Source organism: Macrobrachium rosenbergii, chromosome 12 (genome assembly GCF_040412425.1).
Source record: "Macrobrachium rosenbergii isolate ZJJX-2024 chromosome 12, ASM4041242v1, whole genome shotgun sequence".
Taxonomy (NCBI): domain Eukaryota; kingdom Metazoa; phylum Arthropoda; class Malacostraca; order Decapoda; family Palaemonidae; genus Macrobrachium; species Macrobrachium rosenbergii.
Window position 1 is genome coordinate 49,804,445 of NC_089752.1, and position 20,124 is coordinate 49,824,568.

At 44.0% G+C, this 20,124-nt stretch overlaps 1 protein-coding gene across 1 annotated transcript in view; it reads left to right on the forward strand.

Moving 5' to 3' along the window:
* The first annotated feature begins 18,696 nt into the window (after positions 1 to 18,696).
* LOC136843654 (pre-mRNA-splicing factor ISY1 homolog) overlaps positions 18,697 to 20,124 on the forward strand; it is a 122,598-nt gene continuing 121,170 nt past the window's right edge. Inside the window, exon 1 of the mRNA XM_067112205.1 lies at positions 18,697 to 18,747. The gene's annotated coding sequence lies outside the window, so the exon portion shown is untranslated. The remainder of the gene's footprint in view (positions 18,748 to 20,124) is intronic.

Genomic DNA, 20,124 nt, shown 5'->3' on the forward strand with positions numbered 1-20,124 from the left:
TTCACGGCCTCTCATCCTCCGCCAGAACGGGCAACAACCAAGCTGCAGAGGACCAGTTCCCTGGCACGGAGGGCAAAAGATGCCCATATCTTTGGGCGAAACTGTGCCTGTTGTGCCAAAACCATTGACTCTTGGGACGTCACCCACAATCCAGATGAGGAAGTTCTGACTGGGAGCGTTTGACAGAGCATACCCGGGCATCGCGTTTACAGAGTCCATCATGCTGTGCCAGATGACCTCTTGATGGGGGTAGATCGAGGCTCTGGGGTGGTTACCGGGAAGCAACGGATTCAAGGATCTTCCCCACAAATCCAAGTCTCTTTTGTCCAGTTGGTGTCAGGGATGGTGAGGAGGTTTAACCATCATGCCCCATGACATGATGCTCCAGATCCTGCTCAGTTGATGGGGACCAGAAATCACACCACCACTTTCATATAAGCCCAGCTACCCAATGTCTGGAGGACAGTTTTCCAGGAGGTGGTAGGAAGGCATCCTCATGGCACGCTACGGGACGAAAATTGTAGATCTGAGTTCCGTGCAGGTCCTCCTTTATAGTAAGATCCGCCTGCAGACCTCGACCACTAGTCCGCACAGCTGAAAAGACTCTCGACCCTCTAGCAAGCCATGTTGAAGATTCCCAATCCGTCAAAGGCCGTGATGTTTTTGGCAAGTTCGCCCCCTGCATTGGCCCTCAGGGCTGGACAGAGTCGCCACCTTCACACTGCCAGGCTACCATCCACCACCCAGCGTGAGTCAGGGATGACGGGTGCAGGTGATATGACCAGGCCCTACACCTCCAGGTGCGTGGTCAGCGGTTAATTGAACAAGGCATGTTTGTAGTCTGTTGACGGGAGGAAAGACTGGGTTTCAGTAAGATTGCGTTAAAAAGCCCGCCCTCCTGGAGGAGCACGCCATTTGAGTCCACTGCAGTGCAACCAGATATGGTGATTTTACGCCACAGTCAGGCACGCCCAAACACTGGTTCAGCCGTCCCAGGTTTAGTAAGCTAAAGGGCCTGCAGTAAAGCCTGAACCAGGACAGTGCTACTGTCCACTACACAGCTGTGGAACCACTTCAGGGTCCCACTATAAGATAGTGCAAAACTGATCAGACAGTGTCAAAAGTTACTGCTGATTTATTCAAGGTCAAGCAGTTTATAGAGCGGCCGATTGGCGTCGGGCGCTAAGACAATGGAAGCGAGGTGATCTGAGGTCGATAACAATTAATAAATAAATACAGCTTAACGAGTACAATATACAACGTAACAATAGACAGAATTAAAGTTGAGTATAATTCTTGATCGCCTGCAAAAGAAGAAATACTTGTACACAGTTGATAAGCAGATAAATAATTGCATACACAGTTTAAACAATTGAATTTTTATATGACCTGGCCTGATTCGTGATGCAAAATGTAGGTACAAAGAACCTCAGGCCATCATCAAAAAACTTGCTTAGCAAGGACTTTACAAACAACATGATCAGCAGAGACTGTACAACATGGCTTTATATGTCCGATGGGCACGAAGCTGCACAGGACAATGGCAGACAACCCCACAGCGAACAGCATGATCGAGAGAGCCCACCGCTCTCTTAAGGCAGCTCTCATGGCACGCTGCACCAACGAGAACTGGAAAACACAGCTCCCCTGGGTCCTCTTAGGTCTTAACACCGCACCTAAAGTAGATGGCGATGCCTCCCCGGCCGAAAAAGTCTATGGGGAAACATTGGTTGTGTCCGGAGAATTCTTCCCACCATCAGCTGAGGCTGAGGGAACTCTCACAGGAGTTTGCTCCCTGCCATAGGACCTTCACTGACAGGACCAGCAGATACAACCCACCCGCCTTAGACTCCTGCACCTATGTCTTCGTCAGGGTGGACGCTAGTCGACCGCCCTTAAAGAGGCCCTTCAAGGGGCCCCACAGAGTCATCAGGCAGGCGCCTAAAGTGTTCCTGCTGGACATCCACGGGCGTTAGGACTGGGTAACGATCAACAGTCTAAAACCAGCATTCCTGTTGGACAACGAAATCAGTGAGGAGACAGGCAGGCGACCCAGAGTTCCCCCTCAGCAACACTCCGCAGGAACAGCCGCCCCCACACGGAAAAGAGGTCCAGGTTAGCCCAAGAAACAGCCCGCTCCAGAACCAGAGGTCACGCTCGCACCCGGCCCACAGTTCTCAAGAACTAGAGGCCCACTCCAGTTGCTGCAGCGCCTCCGCAATTGATGTGTCATCCGCATAATTATTGTCTTGGGGGTGAGTATTGTAAGGGCGTCAAACTGCCTCTCCGTTCCTTGTGTTTTGCTCTACATTTGTACATTAATCATGTATTTTTCACTTTTATTGTTTCAGATTCTTTATGTATCTCATTATATGTATCATTCTACGGCCTATTCGCCCATATATATATCTGCCTTGTACATGTTCTGTAATGCTCTGTATATGTCATTTTATGTCTTTCAACAAACACAATTCTGTACGGACACAGTGGGGGCCCGCAGGTCGCCCGCTACCTTTCCATCCAGTTTTCTCATTATAAGTACCTGTCATGAACAATAAAGAATCAGTCTCACTTCTGTCCTTTCTTAACCTCACAATTATATATATATATATATATATATATATATATATATATATATATATATATATATATATAATTCATTAATGAGTAGCATAGCCGTTATATGCAACACATATGCTGACGGACAATTAAGATTCGCCATGTACATATCTATTTCCCGACGTTCCGTAATTTTCATATATAATTACATCTTCAAGGGCTCTAGAACAGATAAAACAACACAAAAGTAGCATAAAACTCAAACATACATTTTTTACGTTTAAAATTATACATTACAAAAATCAAGATATATTAAAATTCACAAAGTATTGACCAACCTTCTATCAGAGTAAAATAAACATAAGTGGAAGGAAACTAAAATACAAAAAAAAGAAAATACACCTCAAGACAAGAAAAGGGGAGTGGCTGTTGCCTGCATGTTTAATGGGGGAACCAGTTGTTTGATCAATAAGGACTCTAAAATGGGTAATTCCAGGGTGTTGGGTGTTTGCCCGATGATTTTATAATCTTTATTTTCAATGTATGTTTTACAGATTTTAGCATGAGTTCTTAAACTGATATGTTCTGGGTTTGTGAGTCTGTAAGAGGTGCAAAATAATGAGCAGGTGGACAAGTACTGCTGGTTTATTGGGAAAGCAGGTCGCCTTATAAAGTGGTGTGCAGACGTCATACAAAGGCATACAATAGGATACAGGTGACCCGAGGTCAATTGTTCTCGATGTGACACAGGACAGGTAAATATAAATGACATGAAAAGCAAATTGACACAATAATGTTCTGACACATGTACAACATAAACAGGCATAAATAAATCAGTAATAGATACGTATTTACATAGATAAAAATGTGGCTATTTAGCGTGACCTAGGTTTGTGGGAAAGGCACCGCAGAAAATGGGAGGTTCACCACAGAAAACCCGTTGAGCAGGGACTTTACAAGTCTGCTGCCTGTCCAGAAGCTTACCCCTCTATGACAGTCGATGAGTACCTTAAGGAGCCTCCATGTGGATCCCACACAAATCCCCGAGTTACACCTGGGGCAATTATATTTATATACCACACAAGAGGACATGAAAGGGCACAGGCGATCCTTGAAGTGAAACAGAGAAGGGTGGTTAAGGGATTTTTCGGAATCAGGTTAATTTTTATAGCAGGAAAATGTTCTTGTATTACCTGAGTAAATTTTCTTTTAAAAGAACTATCGCAGATTTAGGGGAATCTAGCATAAAATTCCGGTTTTGGTATAGTAGGATATTTTACTGGTGGGGAGAAGAAATTGTTTAGTAATTTTCGGCAAATCTCACTGACGAAATTAACAGGAAAACAATTGTTTTTTTGAATATTTTGCTAAGAATATATATTCCTTCCTTGACGTCGTCGTTACAAGGCAAAATGATGTTTTTAACACTACTGTTTTTAGAAAATGTACTTTTACCGGATTGGAATCAAATTTCTATAGCTCATGCTACTTTAATTTTAAACTTAATTCTGTTTATACATCATTCCACAGAGCTTTACGGCTTAGCCTACTTCTAATTGGGAAATGTTTCACCAGGAATATGTATTCTTAGCAAACTATTTTAAAAACAACTGTTTTCATAATATTTTGTCAGTAAGATTTGCCGAAAATTACTAAACAATTTCTTTTTTCTTCCAGTAAAATATCCTACTGTACCAAAACTAGAATTCTATGCCAACTTTCCCTATGTCTGCGATAGTTCTTTTAAAAGAAAATTTACTCAGGTAATACAAGAACCTTTTCCTGCTATAAAAGTTAACCTGATTCCAAAAAATCCACTAACCATCTGCTCTCTTGTCCTAGGTGTAACTCAGGGATTTATGTGGGGTCCACACGGAGGCTCCTTAAGGTATGCATCGACTGTCATAGAGGGGTCAGTTGCCGGACAGGCAGCAGACTCACAAACCCGGAACATTCCAGTATAAGAGCTCATGCTAAAATCTGTAAAACATACATTGAAAGTAAAGTTGTTCCAACACGATATACAAACCTTTGGTCCTTTACATTAGGAATGACTTTCAGCGTAGGCTGGAAACAGCTGTTGAACTTTTGAACAAGGTGGTTAGGCAGTTAACTACCATCCGGGAAGGGGAAGGACTGCCTGCCCGGATGTAAACATTCCAATTTGCTGTCGGCCGTCGTGTGCTGCAGACGTGTGTTTCTTGCTCCCCACCCTGACTGCCTTTGAGCTGTTTTTCCCGGTGGGAACTTTCTTGTTTTGTTAGTTATCATGAATGTGGATAAATCTCATAAGTCCTCCTTCCCCCAGTGTGTGCCCTGGGGTGGGAGGAAGGAAATGTAACACCTTTCGCTCTAGCGTGGATATGGACCCACACGCCCTCTGCCCCACCTGCAGAGGACGTGTGTTCACACGCTTCTCTTTATGCAGAGTGTTATTCCTGGTCTGCCGAGCAGTGGGCGAAGTTTGAGGAAAGGAGACAAAGTTAAGTATACCTTAGTTTAACCAGACCACTGAGCTGATTAACAGCTCTCCTAGGGCTGGCCTGAAGGATTAGACTTATTTTATGTGGCTAAGAACCAATTGGTTACCTAGCAGCAGGACCTACAGCTTATTGTGAAATCCGAACCACATTATGACGAGAAATGAATTTCTATCACCAGAAATAAATTCCTCTAATTCTTCATTAGCCAGCCCGAGAATCGAACGCGGGCCCAGCACAGTGCTAGCCGAGAATATCGACCCGTCCAATGAGGAACTAGGGGAGGAGACAATATCGTAGGAAACCTGCCAAGGTGTCATCTGAGGGTAACATGACCCCAACGACTCCCATAGTGGCTGACCCGTTGGGATAGTTTCTCCCTCCCGGCAAGCTTCCCCTTCTTGCTCCCTCTCCCTCAGGTGAGGACTCCCCCTTCCCTTCCTCATTCGTTTCATCAGGTGTGGAAGGCCGCAGGGGAGCGAATTTTTCCCCCGGAGTGAGTAGAGGCTTCTGTGTTTGACCCGACTCTTCCCTCAGGCCTGGCGGTGGAAGCATCTCTTGGTAGCCAGGTATCCGACCTACACCTGGGTCTGCCGGGCATTCCGTCATTGGAGGGTCTGCTATCTCATCTGGCAGGTGCTCCGGTGACAACCCACACACCCACCACATCCACCACCACAACCGTCACCATGTCATTGTTTGGGAAGCTGCCTGTGATGGTGGCCTTGCACCTAGGCACCCAGGTGTCGGCCGCTCCTGCCATGATCCATCCCGTGCCGCTGCCTCCATGTTTCCTGGCCCCTCGCAGATGGTGACTTCTTTGGTGCCATACATTTCCATGCCTGCTCCCGTTGCTGGCCCATGTTCATTCTTGACCACGGCCCCAGCTCCTGGCTACCCTGACTCCTGGCCCGGTGTGACTTCTCATGCACCACCCATGCCGTCGACCTACGCATTGTCCACTGGCTTTCCTGGCTCCTGCGCTGCTCCACCTGCCCTGGCAGCTGCTGGCCCCAGCACTGTCTCCACTGCCCAGGTTGCGCCCGCTTCCCTGGCCGCCCTCCCCTGGCTGCACCTGCATCTTCTGCTGCTCCCTCCTGGGTGGGGGACCTGACTGCCGTCCTGAGGAAGATGATGAAGAAGAAATCGAAGAAGAGATCAAGGAAGGTGTCGTCGTCATCTTCGTCTTCATCGTCCTTGTCGTCTGCTACCTCTTCTTCTTCCGAGGCTTGCCAGCCAAAGAAGAAGAAGCCTGCCTCTCCCCATCCCCCTTAAGAAGTCTCGCTCCAGGACTTCTAAGAGACTGCCTCCTTCCACAGGGAAGGCAGTCAGCTCTTCACGGTCCACGGACCAGGGAACCGATACATTGACCCCTGGGTCAGTCATATTGGGAGCCAAGGGCTCACAGGCCGTGGTTGCACTCCCCTCGCTGCACCGAAGAAGCCTGCTTCTAAGGCCAGTGGGACTGTGTTGGATGCTCGTTCTTGAGCTGCGCCAAGTACCCTGGTCTCTAAGGAGAACCGAGCACCCAGGTCTGGTACTGGAGAAACCTCTCTCCGTACGAACTCGGTCACAGGATGGGAGAAAGAGTCTGGGCATACAGGTGCTCCAACTCTTCCTGCTGGCACTTCTTTGAGTGCTAAGCCAGGTTCCCGGGAAGGTGCACTGGTCCCTCGGGTCTGGACACCTGGTGAGGTAGAGAAGAGGTCCCCTGCTCAGTCTTGCTGAGAGGTTTCGGCCTCAAAGAAGCCTGGGGCGCATCCAGAGGACAGCGCAAGTTCTTGCCAGCCAGCCGAGCACTCGACTCCTCCCAGTCCCCGGCCACGTTTGCGTGGCCAGCCTGGCTCGGGGGAGCAGAGTGCGCGACTCGACTCACGTGAGCTGCTCCACTCTCCTAGGGAGAACACTTCGCCCAAGCGAAAGCATTCTCCTCAGCCTGGTTTGCTGTCACAACCGCTGGTTGGTGACCGCTCCCGGCCCACTGCTCCTGTTGTTTCTGCCAGAAAGACTAGTGGGAGTTCCCGATCCTCCTCGCCCATCCCCTCTACCTCCTGGGCTCCTCTCAGGGGGCATGAGTCGGACAGGAAGAACTCCGGTGTGTTGTCTCCCCAGACTTCTACCTCAGGGGTGTACTTGCCTGGCTTGGTCCTGCACCCTGGAAGGACTTGAGGGTCCTATTCCTGAGGAAGCAGACACCACCGAGATACAGAGGACTTTTGCTGAGGTAATTGTGCTGGTTTGTCAGCACAACAACCTCAGGAAAGGGACCACAGCCTCGTCTGTGGATCGTCCGTCCCACCTCGAATCCTTTTAGGGACCCAAGAAGGAACCCAAGGTTTCGGTGGGGCTGCCGTGGTCCACAATTGCCAAGGGGGTCCTCGATCAGATGAATGGTCTTGTGTCTGGGCAGGACAATTCGCTACAATTGAACTACTCGGACAAGCTGCTTCCCCCTCCTCTGCCTCGTCAGAAGTGTGTCTGTACGCCATCAGAGAGGCCATTGCTGCCTAAGCAGGTTGACCTGGACCTGGTTCGTCTGGGCCCAGGTCTCTCATTGCAGCAACTTACTGCAAAAAACATTTCCCTCTCTCAGCAAGAAGTCGCAACCCTGGAAGCCACCACCATAGCAGCTCTCCAGGTAGTCTCCCGTTTGAGTCTGTGGTCATTCACAGTATCCAAAGTGGCTGCTTCCTCAGGTGCTATCGTACCTGGGGAAGACTTTGCTTTCAGGGGACTTTGCCAGTCTGGAGGTAGAGCCATCTCCTACCTCGCCCACCAGATGGCAAACCTGTGGGCCAACCTGGTCCTGAAGCGGAGAGACGCCGTTCTTGCTCACTTCGCCAGGTCCGTGGGGCCCGAGTTGGCAATGACCCTGTGGAACTGACCGTTGCTGGGGTCTACCTCTCTCTTCCCTAAAGAGTTGGTGGAGGCTGCGGTGGACAAGTGTTGGGCCATTGACAGCGACTGCCTTGTTCACCAGACAGTGGTCAAGACCTCTGGGTCTTTCCGTTCCACTGCAGCCAGGTCCTTGGGTCAGGCTAGCACTTCCTCGGCACCCAAGAAGTCCTGGTCTTTGAAGGGATCCCATGGGAACACCCAGCCTTCTTCTTCCTCTGGAAAGGGTGGGTCTTCCCACCCCTTCCAGCCCACTTTCCAATCTGGTAAAGGGGGTAAGGGGAAGAGGAAGGAGGGGAAATGCTAGGGGCTGCGTTCCCCCCCACTGACTACTGCCGAAGGTGGGTGGGTGCCTGTCGGGCCATTGGGCAACATGGCAGCGATACGGAGCCGAGACCTGGATAATGGATGCCTTTGGGAGGGATATCTACTACCCTTCGAGTCTCGGCCACCCCTCACCAACACTCTGGTCCGTCTCCGCACCAACATCCTAGGATCATCGAAGGATTCTGCACTACAGCAAGAAGTGCAATCCATGCTGAGCAAGGGTGCTGTGGAAGTTGTGTCTGATCGGTCCCCAGGCTTTTACAGCCGTGTCTTTCTCGCAGAGAAAGCTACAGGGGGTTGGAGACCAGTCATAGACCTCTCTCCCCTGAACCGATTTGTTCACCAGACTTGGTCAACAATGAAACGTTCTGATCCGTGCTCACTTCCATCAGGGAGAACGACTTCATGCTTATGGTGGACTTGAAGGATGTGTATTTCCAAATACCCATTCATCCGTCCTCTTGCAAGTACCTCTTCTTTATCCTCGGGGAGACGGTCTTCCAATTCAGGGCATTCTGTTTCTGGCTCTCGACTGCTCCCCAGGTGTTCACGAGAGTCTTCTCTCTCATCTCAGCTTGGCCCCATTCACACGGGATACATCTACTGAGGTATCTCGATGACTGGCTGGTCCTGGCTAGCTCCCTCTTGCAGTTGCTGCAGGACAGGGATCGGCTCCTTGAGCTTTGCCACGATCTTGGGATCATGGTGAACCTCGAGAAGTCAGATCTCAACCCCAAGCAGAGGATAAAGTATCTGGGCATGCTGATAGACATGGTAGCAGCAAAAGTCTTTCCCTCAGACTCTCGTATCAGCAGGTTCAGGAAAGCAGCACAACTGTTCCTGTCTCAACAGGAACAGCCAGCTCGGCAATGGCAAGTTATCAGCGGTCACCTGTCGTCGCCGGAGAAGCTGGTACCTCATGGGTGTCTTCACTTGCGGTCTCTACAGTGGAGATTAAAGGAGTATTGGTCCCAGTCCCGAGACCCCCAGTCCTTTTTCTCATCCCTCTTTCCAAAGAGGCGAGAGAGGACCTTCACTGGTGGATGGACGACAGGAACCTCTTGATAGGAGTATCCTTACATACTCCCCCTCCAGACATGCTGCCGTTCTCAGACGCATCGACCGAGGGATAGGGCGCACACCTGAAGGAGTTGCTGACTTGGGGAGTGTGGCACTGAGACGACAAGCACCTTCACATCAACATCCTGGAACTCACGGCAGCCTTCTTGGCTCTCCAAGAGTTCTGGGATCGAGTGATAGGACACTCCGTGATACTGATGAGCAACAATACCATGGTAGTGGCATACGTCAACAAGCAGGGGGGTCTAGTATCCCTCCCACTCCCCCAGTTGACAATGCAGGTGCACGAGTGGGCCTTGGCCCACTCGGTAGAGGTGTCAGCCAGGTACATTCCAGGCAAGAGGAGTGTCGTGGTAGACAAGCTCAGCCACCAGAATCAGGTGATTGGAACCGAATGGTCCTTTCACTCGGAAGTCATGGAAAGGTTGTTCGACCTGTGGGGGTGTCCAGTCGTCAATCTGTTCGCCTGGCACAACAGAAAATTCCAGGTCTTCTGCTCAGTCATGCTGGACCCATGGGCCGCTGCGGAGGACGTGTTCCAGCACCCATGGGACAACCTCGACCTCTACACCTTTCCTCCATTCTGTCTGATTCGCAGAGATCAACCAGGCGATGATCACTCTGAATCTCAGAATGATTCTGGTGGTACCCAAATGGCCACAGGCTGTTTGGTATCCAGACCTGCTAGCCCTCCTTTCTGAGGCGCCGAGAGAGATTACCCCCTGGCCCAACCTGCTGTGTCAACCCCACGTAGAGCAGTATCACCATCTCCTGCGAGCAAGAGGCTTTTCACATCGCGCAGCAACGGAGATGGCCAGGTACCTCAGACAATCCTCCACAGTGGTATACCAGGGAAAGTGGTCCGTCTTCTGTGGTTGGTGTCTTGGACGGGGTACCCCTCCAGTTGGAGCTACTGTTCAGCAGGTCTCAGACTTCCTCGTCTTCCTTCGCCGATATGAGCTCCTCTCCGTTTCAGCTGTAAAAGGCTACCGCACTGCACTTGGCCTAGTCTTGCAGCTAAAAAGAGTAGACTTCTCCTCTTCTTTCGAGATTTCCCTACTGATAAGAAGCTTTGAAAGGTCTTGCCCACCCAGGGATCTCAGCCCCCCTGCGTGGGATGTGACTCTCGTTCTAAGGAGCCTGACTCGTGCACCATACAAGCCTTTACAAGAGTTGTCAGACAGGGATCTGACCCTCAAGACAGTCTTCTTGCTGGCCCCTTAGAAGACTCCATCCGGAAAGAAGGACACACAACAGTACATACCGACTCCAAAGGAGCAATCCTCGCTCTCAAGGCAACAAAAACCAAAGAAAATGCGACACTGATATTAGCCATCAAATCAGTGGCCAAGTCACATCAAGCTGCCGGCAGGAGGATCGTACTCAACTGGATACCTAGTCATGTGGGGATCCAGGGAAATGAAGAGGTTGACATTCTAGACAAAAGTGCTCTCAGCTGCAGCACAGTAAGCATAAATATGCAGCCATCAATCATGCAACTAAAAGAAATGGCAAAGAGATATGCCAGACTTCAAGAAGAAAGTGAAGTGCGACAGCACTATCTGCACAACTCAAGAACAGCCAAGTGGTAAGTAGAAGTCACAAACTTCAAGCCTCACGACATAACAAGACAAACCACCAGAAAACTCTCTGTCATCACGCATAGGCTAAGGCTAGGATACCTGTGCAGCTGGCAACTGACTGGGAATGAAGACAGGCCATGCCAGTACTGTGACCGAGTGGTAAATCAGCCCCTCGCACACTACCTACTGGACTGTCCAGAAACGCAGGATCTCAGGTCAAATCTGACCGAAAATGAGCAGACACTGGCACAGATCACTAGACATATCTTAGATAATATAGGGACATGAGGAATCTCCTGATGTCCCGCCCACCCCAGAGTAAAATAGAAGGGGACAGCAAAGTCTTCCCATTTCTGGCCACAAGCCTTTGAAAGTATTTATATATATATATATATATATATATATATATATATATATATATATATATATATATATATATATATATACTGTTAAGTAGGAGTGTGTAGACCGCTGTATACATATGTATGCATGCACATATATGTGTACATGCTTATATAGGCATACATACATCTTTGCTCTCTATATATATATTTTCAGGTTTTGGCAATCTCCTGGCATTCTGCCCACCTCCCAGGCAAAGAGAACACTCCCTCAGGTCAAACAGTAAGTGGGAAAGAGCCTTAGACTCTATTTATAAATATATTTATTGTTAGGTAAGTGTGCATAGTTGTTTATATACTTATATATGCACACACGTGTGTGTGTATATGGGTGTATGGGTATATATACATTTTGGCTCTGTATTTATATATATATATATATATATATATATATATATATATACATATATACTTTTTTTCAGGTCTTGGCAATCTCCTGATGTCCTGCCCATCTCCTCAGGTAAAAGAAGACTCTCATAGTTAAAACAGCAACTTGAAACCCATCTCTGCACATGAGTTATTTACCTTTATATATATATATATATATATATATATATATATATATATATATATATATATATATATATATATATTACAAAAAGTATATAGAGGTGTTCACTTATGCATACATGTATAGCATGCGGGTGTGTGCACACAGGGGTATATAAAACTCAGCTCCATATGTGTATGTGTGCATGCTTGTGTATATATTTGTATGTATATTGTATATATATGAGTATATATAAGTGTGTATATATATATATGTAAATTTTTTTTTTTAACACTACCTTTCCCTCAGACATAAGCTCTCTTCCTTTTCCTTCTCAGCCCTGTCACACTAAACAGGACTCACTGCTATAAAACTCTCTCCTACTGTTCAGTTGCCATAAGGTTCAAAGGGGTTACAATCCTGCCTGTCACCCTCTTTCTTTTCACCAACTAACAGCCAAAGCACTGTTCTCTGTATTTTAACAGATAAGTCAGTTACAGGCTGCTCCAGGAGCAAACCCGTGCCAGTTCACACTTCTGCTCGTTTCTTTTGCACCTCTTATACTCCTTTATATATTTTATAATTATCTTTCCAGTGTTTTCTCGTCAGTATCAATAGCTCCTGCAGAGTGTTGTGGTCAACTAGAATAGATAGGGAAATTAGATAGAAAAGAGAGAGAAGAAAAGTTAGGAGAGAAAAAGTTAGGAGAGAGTAGTAAGAAATAAAGAGGCAAAGAACACAGTGATAATGCCCAAAAGCTGTTGTTGTATCGTGTTATCAATACGCGAGATGTTTACATTGCAGTATATCGTGTTTACCCATACAAAACAGTCATAAAATGAAATAATGGCCTTCTTAATTGAAGCTAACCAATTCATGAGTCAGCACAGTCTAAATGCTTACAACAGCTGATTCTATAGCCGCCTTCTCCGAAGGTGTTTTTAAGTGGAAGTTCCAGGAATTTGGGGGTTGACCCAAGTGATATACTTCTTCAACCTCCAATCAATTATACTTGGGAGGGTCTTTCCCACACCTTCTAAGATCACCTCCTATCAAGTCCTCTAGGGAGAGATTTGAATCACACTCACTACAGTCCTTCCAATCAGCTACACTTGAAGGGGAGGCCTTGCTGATTAATCCTTCCAATAAGGCTAGAAGGAGGTGGAGATTTGCAGATAACAAGTTTTCTGAGGGTTCAACAAGCGAGAGAACGACGAGGAGACCAGAGTCAGAACTGTGTCCTTCAAGGGAGAGTACTTCTCCCAATCGCTTCAGTGTTCCCCATATAGACTGATTCAAGAGTGATTCGTTTTCTATCATTGTAATTTGTTAATTTTGTACTGATCTTTATAATACTATATACTAATTAAAGTGAAGAGAAATTACTGATCTCGTCTCTATACGCCTTTCTGAGAGATATCAATATTTAAAAGGAATAAATATACAAAGATAGCACATCATCCGCGAAGCGATCTGAAGGACACCTCGAAAGAAACCAAGGTAAGAAGAGAAAGACTAAAATCTATACAAACATATAACGAAAACGTAAAAGAAAGAATAAATAAAACATTACAAATGGTGGCAGCTAAAGTGGATCCAGAAGGCGAGACGAAACAAACGAACATTAATGAAATTATCAGTGCAATTATTTAAGTTACAGTGAAATGAAATTCTACAAAAACGAACTTATATTTTTTTACGACGACGAACAAAATATATCAGAAGAAATAAAAATACTCCAGCGAATAGCAGCTTACAACAAGAACGTCGAGTGTGAATAAAACAGTTTTAGTGCGTCCCGAAGCCAAAAACATTTTGAACTGTTACCCGTCAACAAATTGAGCAAAGACAGCGATAATAAGCAAGCCAGTGTTAGCGACATTGCATCGAGTGATTGAAGAAAAACAACGTACAAACTTTCAACAAGATTCGCATTGCCGCAAAAAAACCATCAGCGGAAAAACAACGCAGACGTAGTGATCCGACAGCGAAACATTCACCACCGAATGAACAACATTTAGCGATATCACGATATCAACAACACAACACAGTAAAGGAATTTACTGTCCACTCTCTCTTAATAAATAAGTGAAGATATTTTTTGCATCTTCTTAATAAGATTGAAAAATTATCTTTAAATAAGATTGAAAAGAAAACTCTCTCTAGTGAATAAAATTCTTTTGCATAAATACCAGCATTACTCTCTCTATGATAAATTAATTATTTAGTAAATAATTTAGATAGGGAATTAGTTATTTTTTCACTCGGTTGGTGATGATTATTTGAGAAGTTATATATGTAATTTTGTGTACTTATTGTAATGAATTTTGATGATATGATGCCCAATTTCATATAAGAATTTATTTTGAGTATTGAAAAAAGGTTTTAATTGTGCACTTGAACTCAAGAGAATTTAATTTTTTTTGTGTGACAATTTGACAAATTGTTTTAATTTTGGTACAATATAACGAAAAATTTTTTTTGATTGATGTACTCTGAGTGGAAAATTTTTTTGTGTGTGGACATGCAACGAGTGTTTGATGAATTACTGAACACTGTTAGACATTCACATTACGATTTAAGACCGTCGACAATTAGACGAAGTCAATTTCAAGACTAAATTCCCACTCCGCTGTAGTGCAAGGAAATACTAACAATAATAACACAAATAACCAGAACCAAAATAGTGTTAATCATTCTAATACTACTAACAATAATAATAATAGTAACAATACTAATAATACTAATAATACTGACATTACAATTTATAACATGAACCAGGCGCCGTCATAACAACCGCCACACGCTTCTGTGGACAGGTGGATGATTCCAATCCTGACAAAAGCAGACTCGAAGCCTATACTGTAAATCATTGGCTAGCAGATGCAGATAGTCGTATAATTTCAGGGGAATAACAGATGAAAGAGCTAAAATAAATGAAGCCTTGTTGCTCGTCAGCTCAGAACATGGAGACGCACATAAAACTTTGAATTCCACAAGTTTTAGCAAACTTAATAACTATGTAGAATTTAAAGAAATTTGTTTATCACTCTGGGAACCAGTAAATCAGACTGACGGTTTATATAACCTAACTAGATTTCTTAACCCACAATATAAAACAATTGCTAATTTGTACGCAAGCGTGAGAATGCAAGAGAAAAATAACCGAAGACTTAAGAAGACAATATTACTATAGGAGACAAGAGATCAGTTTTGGGGCTAGTGCCCAGAAATTGGATTGAGCTATGACATGTATTAAATTACTTGTCATTTGGAACCATATATAATATTCTTGGAGAAGAGGAAAAGAAAGCTTTCAGAAAATAAAAACTTGTCCAAGAACCTGACCTTCAAACATTGAAGACAATGAGAAGAAATCCAAATGAAAGAGATAAATCTATCCAAAGGAATTAGGAACAACAGAAGCACAAAATGAAGGAAAAGTCAGAAATAATCCTAATTTTAAAATGAATAATAAATTCTATGTAATTCCAGACAAGTAGGAAATAGACCAAATACCTTCCAGAAATATACAAAATTCTAAAGAAAAATGGAATCCAGATCAAAGGGGAAGAAACAATCTAACAAAGGGTGGAACACAAACCTTATAGATGCAGTCCAAACTCAAACACAAACACTTCAACCCAAGTGAACTATTCCGCTCAAAGGGGCGAGACCAAGACAGCCTGTGAAATCACTGGGTGGTATACAAATCTCATTTTACTGGAAATGAGTGTAGAAAACCCTAGAATCTGCACGGTTTGTAGAAAATGGGACATTTAACAAAGAATTGCTGGTTTAAAACACAGAAGGAAATAAAGAAATAGATGAATTAAGTAGTAACCGCTCAACATCAAATAAGTCTTCAAATCAATGACAATTTATCCCTACACAGAATACCACAAGAAAATCCCTTCAAGAAGATAGATTAAGAGTAGAAGAATTAGCAAAAAGGAGAAGTGAAGGTTCATCCGCACTATACACCACCCATGCCCGTCTGGAGAAGGTATATCTGGTTTAGCTTGATCTGCTCTATTCCATATGAATGCTTGATAGTTTGCCCTCTTTACATGTTCTCTAAGTACCATGAGGCATGGAGGTAGCAAACTCATATCTATCCCATCACAGTCTGAAAGAATAGCTGATCTTGGGCCTATATCTTTGAAGAAAATGATTATAATGTAGTTTATCAATAGATGACTGAATTGATGACTGATTGTAGAGTAAACATGTAAACTTTTCTAGCTGGATATAAGTATCATCCACAGAAAGACTAGATCCAAGAGATTTGAAAGTGGAGATAAACTCCGGGTTTTTCTGTAATATTTCCATGTGCAGTAACATACATTTTCCGAACAAATGCGCTCACACTATCACATCAGAAAAAGCGCCAGAAAGGAAGGCAAGACTTCATATATTTCCTGACTAGTTTCATCTATAACTTTTGTACTTCTATAAAGCGTCTTTACATCTCCTACTCCTGTATCGAACAATATAGTTTGTTTATGGCAACAGCAAATTTCAGCAACAGGATGAACACTCTGTATCTGTGATCTGATAACAACGGTAAATCTTAGATATTTGAGAAGCCGCCTGATGAAGATGCAAATGAATTCTACTGTCAGCCTCGTCTTGGGATGATTTTAGGGCCTCAACCTCCTTATGTGTCGGTTCTGAGATCCATCAGTATGGGTGCAGTTTTGACCACTGTACAGTAAATAACTCTGTTTTTAACCTGATTGCATATCTCATTCTTGCTTCCCATTCTCCCAATAAGAAATGTATTAATTGCTCTTTGTTCTTGTCTGTCATGAAACTTTTCCAGTTTTGGGGAATTTTTGTTAAACTACCCTTAACAATGCGGTTTGAGTGCTCCCTCTTCGCCTCCTCTCTGGATTTTTAATTGAAAGTGGTACGTATGTCCAGTAACAAATCAGCAGGTGACTTTAGGTAGGTGGTCACACATCTCAGCTAGTTCACCAAATGTTGTGGTAATGCTTTACTTGTGCTTGTAATACTGCGTTTCTGTCAATGATGCAATCTATATATTCAGTTTCTGGTCTTCTTGCAAAGGACTTGTTCTGTTTCACGAGGCATGAAGGAGTTTCCAGCTTTGTTGGTTTTAGGTGCGTCAGTAGCTGTTAAGATAAACCAAGGCCAAATTATCTGAGGATGACTCAAAACTTTTCCATGTTCAAAGAGTTGTGTCTTGTAGCCACTGCAATTTGTCCTGTACATTCTTTCTGCTTATTTGCTTTACTTGTTTTGTTGTTGTAATTGTTACTGACTTAACAATGGAAAGTAAATGTTTTGAGATTTTGCTTTTTAATTGCGTCCATTAAGTTTTTAGTCTTGTTAATCCGCCTCCTGAAATGAATTCACCAAAGGATTTTCTACCATACGCCTCAGCCTCTGAGATCATCTTCAGCATCTTTTGAGCAGGGTGGAACCAGATGAAAGACAATACAATAAGGAGTTTGTCTTCTAAATTAAAAGGATTTATGAAATTTTCAACTGCGTCTGTGACTTTCCTTACTTGTTCTTCACTGTCCATAATTTCAGGAATTTGGGGGTTGGCCCAAGTGATGTACTTCTTTGACCTCCAATCAATTATATACTTGGGAGGGGTCTTTCACACACCCTCCTAGATCACCTCAATCAAGTCCTCCAGGAGAGATTTGAATCACACACTACATGTCCTTCCAATCAGCTACTTGAAGGGGAGGCCTTGCTGAATAATCCTTCCAATAAGGCTAGAAGGGAGGTGGGATTGCAGATAACAAGTTTTCTAGGGAGTTCAAAAGCTAGAGAACGATGAGGAGAGAAGAGTTCAGAACTGTGTCCTTCAAGGGAGAGTACGTCTCCCTCGTTTGATGTTCCCCATAGAGACTGAGTCAAGTGATTCGTTTCTATCATTGAAACATTAATTTTGAAACTGATCATATAATACTATATATTAATTAAAAGTGAAGAAATTACTGATCTCGTCTCTATACGCCTTTTCTGAGAGATATCGATACTTAAAATAACTAAATAAAGAAGACAGCACATGAATCCGTAAAAACTAATCTGAAGGACATCGAAAAGAAACCAAGGTAAGAAGAGAAAGACAAACGTTTCATGCAAACAACAACAAAACAGAAAAAGAAGAGATAATCCTTACACAGGATAGGAGATTCTTTAGTTGCTTTTTATTAAAATCTACTTTCTTCTGATTAAATTGCATAGAAGATTATTAGTCAAAGCCATGATCCGTATTATTTTTCAACTTTGACAGTCTTTAACAAGAATGTTGGCAATAATGACATCCAGTGTGATGATAATGACGTCAGTGGCGAAACTAATGATGGGTATGTATATGATGGTCATTATGACAATGGGGTGATGACAACAATGATAAGTTACCACTTTGCGATGATGAAGATTACGATTTTTATTGCAACAATAATAATGGCGATAATGAAATATTCTCAACCAAAGGGATGTAATGAGAGAAAGACAGTTTAATGGGGGTGATTTTGTGGTTGTGCAACTGTATCATACGAAGATTAACAAAGACGGCAGATTTAGTGAGAATGCTAACGGTGGTCGTGAATGAGAGGTTCACTTATCTCACTGTTGGCTGCAAAGAGCTCAGAGATCCACACCAGGTCTCATATACCCTTCAGCTCTTTAATACACTTATGGGCCACCTTTAGGAAAAGGTCTGCAGCGGCACAAGACAGGTTAATCTAAAACAACTAACCAGCCAACTATACACTCGCATGTACAGGCTTGACGAACAGCGTCAGGGAGCCGTTACAATGACCATTTTTTTTAATACTAATAACACAAGAACTCGTCTTGCAATCGTTGTATCTTGCAGTTATTCCCTCTGATAAACATTAGACGATAGTAGCGGGAAGCATTCAGTTGAAAACTGAATAGAAATGGTAAGTTTTCTTGGTTGTTCAGGCTGAGCTTAGACCGAGATGAACGTTTCCTTTCTAAACTAATATGTGTTATGGAGTAGAAAAACAATGGAGGTTTAATCTTAGAGATGTGGTAGACAGACCTTGTAGATATGTAATTTCCGATGTTTAGTGTTGCAGGTTGAGGGGGGATTCCTGGATTGGCATGCTCTGACTAGCATAAAAATAACCACATTCATTACCCCGATTCTACCCCGCATTCTTCATGGAAATTATGCACTAGGTTGTTGAACATACAGTAGTCCCGCCTGTCCTACTCAACCCGGTAGAACTCTGTAAGAGCTCCGCATCGGGTAGGCCTATTAGCCTAGGCTATCTTGGAAATTGACTTTTTCAACAGTATTTTGGTTGCTTATTAATTATTTACAGTTTTTATGTCGGTCGGCTATAATTAACCTCAGAACTTCATCCAACAAGCTACAGGACCCCTAGGGAGAGTGGGCTTATGGGTGGGGTAGCCCAAGCGCAGAGGGGACGATCCAGCAAGGTAGGGGACCCCTAGGGAAAGCAGGGGTTATGGGTGGGGTAGACCAGAGGGAGAGGGGAATGATTTATTATTGTATGGTGGCCATTTTGAATGTTATCATGCATGTGCAGTGTTATAGGGAAACTGGGAGGGAGGGACAATGACATACAGATTACATATCTAGCCAATCACGTTAAATTATGAGCCCCATGTTGAGGAAAACCGGTATTATTGCAGCAAGAGGCAACACACCATAATGACAGAAATATGTTTTTCTGACTGCTTTTGATGTGTTTAGCACGAACTTCACCTTCAATTTCGTCGGAAATTAATGGTTTTGGAGCTAACTCCATGTACATATAGTGGATAAAATCCATTAATTTCCTGATGAAACTCAGGTGAAGTTCATGCTTAATACATCAAAATCAATCAGAATAACATATTTTCATATCAGTGACAACCCACACAGCACTATCCCACTCCTCACCCAGAAGTACCCAGGTCACAGCCCTAACCCTGACTTGTCATGACTACCCAGGTCACAGGCCCTCATTCTAAACTTGTCACCAGCTACCCAGGTGCAGCCCTAATCCACGCACGACAAAGGATGAAAAAATAAAGAACTATCATAACATTTACCTTAATAATAGCAGGTTAGGGATCATCAGTATTTTCCTGTGAAGACGACGAATAATTTTCACTTTCAACCACAGGTGTCTATGCTCACCATGTGGTTTATACAACTGCCCACTTAATAAAGAATTGATGGTGGCATTGGTCTTCCTGTCAATGATCAAAAAAATAAATTTGTTCCGACACAATATAAACCCTCGGTCCCATTAGGAGATACTTTCAGGCGAGGCTGGAAACGG